The sequence below is a fragment of the Temnothorax curvispinosus genome, unplaced genomic scaffold, assembly GCF_003070985.1.
Source record: "Temnothorax curvispinosus isolate PA1 unplaced genomic scaffold, ASM307098v1 QBEX01014801.1, whole genome shotgun sequence".
NCBI lineage: Eukaryota > Metazoa > Arthropoda > Insecta > Hymenoptera > Formicidae > Temnothorax > Temnothorax curvispinosus.
The window spans coordinates 1-5,398 of NW_020224581.1; the positions used below are offsets into that span (position 1 = coordinate 1).

General features: G+C 34.2%; 1 pseudogene; it reads right to left on the reverse strand.

Annotated features, from left to right (window-relative positions):
* Positions 1 to 3,094: 3,094 nt before the first annotated feature.
* Positions 3,095 to 5,398, reverse strand: part of LOC112465017 — a 3,181-nt pseudogene continuing 877 nt past the window's right edge.

The window sequence follows — 5,398 nt, forward strand, 5'->3', positions numbered from 1 at the left end:
ACTGACTGACTCATCAACGCCCAGGCCAAACCCCTGAACCTAGAGACTTGAAATTTGGAGGGTGTATTCCTCTCATGACGTAAGCATCCACTAAGAAAGGATTTTTAGAAATTCCACCCCTAAGGAGGTGAAAAGGGGTAAAATGTGTTTTTTTCACGATTGTTCTGACTGACTGACTGACTGACTGACTCATCAACGCCCAGCCCAAACCCCTGAACCGAATTTTTACCAAAAGTATATGAAATAGGGGTAGAATTTTTCGGGGAGTGCCACTATGTGTATAGTTTTTTGTTACCGATTTTCTGGAAACCGGTTTTTCTAATTTTTCGGAAAATAATTCACCGAATTTCAAAGAATTGTAGATCAAACAGGGGTAGAATTTTCCGGGAAGTGCTATGAAGTGTATAATTTTTCGTTACGGATCTTTTGGAAGCCGGTATCGAAATTTTTTCAATCTTTCGGGAATTAATTGACCGAATCTGAAAGAATTGTATATAAAGTAGAAGTAGAATTTTACGGCGAGCGCCATAATGTGTACAGTTTTTGTTACCGATCTTTTTGGAAACCGGTTTTTTTAAATCTTTCAATTTTTCGGGAAGTAATTGATTAAATGTCAAAGAATTATACATGAAGTAGGGATAGAATTTCCCGGGGAGTGCTATAAAGTGTATTATTTTTTATTACCGATTTTTTTAAAAACCGGTTCCGAATGACCAAATCTCAAAGAATTGTACATAAAGTAGGGGTTGAATTTCCTGGGGAGTGCTATCAAGTATATAATTTTTTGTTATCGATTTTTTTTGGAAAGCGGTATCAGAAGTTTGACGAATTTTCGGGAAATAATTAATCGAATTTTAAAGAATTGTATTTAGAGAGAGAGAGAGAGAGAGAGAGAGAGAGACTATTTGCGTGTCTGATTACATATGTCCTCCGGGGCGAAGCCCGGGTAACCAGCTAGTCTATATATAAAGGAAGATGTTCTGACTGACTGAGTCACTCACTCACTCATCAACGCCCAGCCCAAACACCTAAACCGAATTTTTACCAAAAGTATATAAAATGGGGTAGAATTTTCCGGGGAGTGCCATTATGTGTATAGTTTTTTGTTACCGATTTCCTGGAAACCGTTTTTTCTAATTTTTCTAGCTTTTCGGGAAATAATTGACTGAATCTCAAAGAATTATAGATCAAACAGGGGTAGAATTTTCCGGGGAGTGCTATAAAATGTATAATTTTTTGTTACCGATCTTTTTGGATGCCGGTTTTTTAATTTTTCCAATTTTTCGGGAAATAATTGATTGAATTTCAAAGAATTATGTATGATGTAGGGGTAGAATTTCCCGGGGAGCTATAAAGTGTACTATTTTTTGTTACCGATTTTTTTGGAAACCGGTTCCGAATGACCGAATCTCAAAGAATTGTACATAAAGTAGGGGTTTTTTGGGAAATAATTGGCCAAATCTCAAATAATTATAGATCAAATTTCTAGCAAAAGTATATGAAATAGGGGTAGAATTTTCCGGGGAGTGCCACTATGTGTATAGTTTTTTGTCACCGGTTTTTTTGAAACCGGTTTTTCTAATTTTTCTAATTTTTCTAATTTTTCTAATTTTTTGGGAAATAAATGACCGAATCTCACAGAGAGAGAGAGAGAGAGAGAGAGAGAGAGAGAGAGAAAGAGAGAGAGAGAGAGAGAGATTTGCATAAGATACTTAATTTTTTTTAATTGACATTAATTTTATTAAATATTTTCGTAAACAGTAAAATTACCTTCAATAATTCGTGAAAATAACTGTTATACATTATAATACATATTTATTATAGTTCTTATAAATAAATATATTAATTGTATTATTTTGCAGACATGCTTTATAATTTAAACTGAAAATAATATAATCATATATGAACTTATATAATCATATAAGATTATATATGATCAGATCAGAATAATGCATCTCAAAGTATCCGATAGATGGCATTCAATGGGATCTGTTTCTTGCATTTAAAATTTGAAGAAAAATTCACAAGTTTTTCGCTAGAAAAAATAAGAGATATACTGTTGTACAGTACATCTTTTAGCTCGGCATGTGAGCGCGCGCGTGTCGTCGTTCCGTGATGGTATCTGAAATTCTCCGGTGCTCGTTAATGATAGCGCCTCTTCGCGGTGGTCACACTCTACAGATAGGATGTTTCCATATGGTCATCACCGACTTATTATATGTAAAGAACCAATTTCATTGTCTCTGTTTTAATTCCGAGGTTTAAATACGCTTTCAAACCTCGCTTATCAGTTTGTTTATCAGTGGTAAACTTGTGAATTTTTCTGTTAAGGACGTTCTCCGGTGGCAGTTGTGCTCAACTCAGACGCACGGAGTAATGATATGGTTGACAACTACTTTCGTGCGCAAAAGTCTGAAACTCGTCTAGCCGCGCAGCTTTACTCGATCTGGCAAATTTTTGTTCCGTTTCCATTTCTCCAATACCAATCATAAATGAGTACGTCCTACTTGTTTATTGAGCATTCTAAAAGTAAATAATAATGAATCATAAAGAAAAAAGATTAAATAACTTGATTTAAATAACGTTGCCCATAAGATCTTGACGTTCTTTACTTAACCTATATGTCGCAGCGGTAGCAACGTTGCCAAGTCTCGCAGTGATCTCTCCCTCTCCCTGCCTCCGAGCAGACGAAAATTACGTCCGATAGTGTTCTTTAGACGACTATTTCTCAAAAATAAATACCGCTTGCTATATCGAACTTTATTGTCACACGTTACTAATAATATGAGGCATCTTATACTATTTTTTCAAAAAAATTCTAAGAAAACTGTACTCATTATTCATTAAAATGTCCGTGTCGAGAGAGCTCAACATAGGGATCCCGTGTTAAAAATCGGAAATTTGAAGCTAAATATCTCAAATTTTAGTACCGCAAGGGGCATTGAATAAAACGCCTACGTATAAAACGCGTTTAATTAAACATATACTGAAAGTTTATGAAAATTTCTAAGAAAACGATTTTGCCGGTGAACGTCCTTAAAATTTCCATAAACACCAGATGTGTAAGTCGGGACAAAGAATTGATTTTTAACGCTTTTTATATCTTTGACAATTTATTTTATCACGTTGACCAAATCATTATTGTTATTCGAATTGTTTGTTATCAGATTACTTGATAAGGACCCAATCCTAAGGGTCGAAACGTTATAAAGTCGTTTCATTACATTGGTTGTTAATTGTTGTCGAAGATAATAAACAATTTCAATTTGATATAATAATGTATAAAACTGAGCAAATATTAAATTTAAGTCTTATCCTAAGTTAAATCTCTCTAGTTTAGAAAAAAACGTTGATATTTTGTTTTAATACTATTTAAAGCTCTTCTTTATTAATTCGAGTTTTGTGCTTCAATATATTCTCGTTGAAATTAATCGAATTCCAGAATTCTTTCTCTCCAAGATTAACAGTGCTGTCCATGTTAATTTGATCAGGACTAGCTATATGTAAATAATGAAGTTCTTTCTTTAAAGAATCTAATTTTGGCCATTCCACATTGGCTACTTTTGGAATTCTGAAAAAATGTGAAGAATTAGTATTTGTGTTATGTGATTTTACCTTCAATTTCATGTGTCGTATGCCAGTATTTCATGCTTACCCTTCTGTGGCAAACAATACCCAAAAGTCAATTAACTGTTTCTGCATATCACGGTCCTTTTGCGTTGTTGTTGGGTTTACCCAGGGAGTATTTAATACGTAGAATACATCGTCGCCATGAGAGACTCCTAGTAAAACGAATTTAGTGTGTAAATTTTTAATTAAAGCTCTTTGGAATATTGTTACGAGCGGACAAAATTTAGAATCTTTCGGTAGCCAGGAATGTAATTATCAGTAGAGCAATATATTGATTATTTATCCGATTTCTGATGGTACCAGGCGACGCTGTTGCCAAGCCGCGGGCTTTACAGGCATAGAATTACAGAGACAAGACCTTCTACCTCCACTAAGTAGAGAAGCACACGCGTGGGGTTCTCTCTACTTGAGTATAAATAGGCGTGAAAAAATGTCACGGTGCTCTTTTTAAGCTTAAGGTTTTTCAAACCTTATCGCTCTTTATCACTCAACCTCGGTTTAGTTTCATTAACGATATTTAACCCTAGAATCCATGATACATTTTTTTGACCTTCTAATCCATGACTGGGGGCAATATCGACCCCACGCTTTATTTGATCGTAAAACCGGTCCTACAGAAATAAAGGGCCTTTAAACCTACATGAATTTCTTCGTTTTTTAATAACGAAGAGAATGGTATACGGTAAATTTAATTTTACTCAAGTTTAGTTAGTGAAAAATCCATTTAAAGACTGAAAAACGCAGAAAATCAGCAAAAACCTCTTTTTTTAAACAAAAATTTGTATCTTTTTTTGTAATCAACCGATTTTAAAATTTCAAACGGGGTTTTAAAGAGGACACATTAGACTATTAGAAAAAAATTGTCATCGCTATGTTCTGTTCAAAAAGTATATTTATTTGGGACTATAAAGATGAAGAAATTCGCAAAGTTGAAATACGGAAAAAGTCGATGAAAAAACCATAAAAAATTGTATTTTAAGTATTATTTCATTTTTATTTGATACAAAATAGTAAAAAATATGAAAAAAATGAAACATTATATCGCCCAGCCATTTTCTGCGAAATGTCAATCTTCTTAGGCAACGGGATTTTTACCGACTAAATTGTGTGATATTTCGTCTTAAATAATATTTATGACTATTTATGCTCAGATTACGTAATAATACATGATATATATTGATTCTAGCGAAAAAATAAAATTAGCTTACCGTGACGAAACTCAAACGGCAAGTCACGACTGGGGTCGATATCGACCCCACGCCCGCTTTACGACTGTGCTACTTCACTGCTAGCGAACAACTAACGCTGCGCCCGACATAACCCTACTTTTAGAAAGTTGAAATGAATTATGGTTCAGGTCCTGAGTCGATAATGTCACTCGCTAGCTCAGGAGCGTAGTTCAAAGTTCGCCTGGGGTCGAAATCGACCCCAGTCGTGGATTCTAGGGTTAATTCTCAAACTTTTGTTTTATTCAAAATCTAATTTCAATTTAACAATTGTAATAAGGAAATCTCTCGAAATAAAGGTAATATACCTTTAAAATTCTGAAATATATTTTGCCTAGAAATTAACACTTAACCATTTCCCTGAATACCTATCCAGTCGCTGCCAAAAAGTGTGGCAACAGAAAATTCATACTAAATCCTAATTTCATATCTAGGAAAGGGGGCAAAAAACTCAATTTAAAAAAATTAAATTCCAGATGAAACAAGCGATCTAATCCAACTAGGATCCCTTCCCGTTTTTCATAAAACTAAGAGAATTAGAA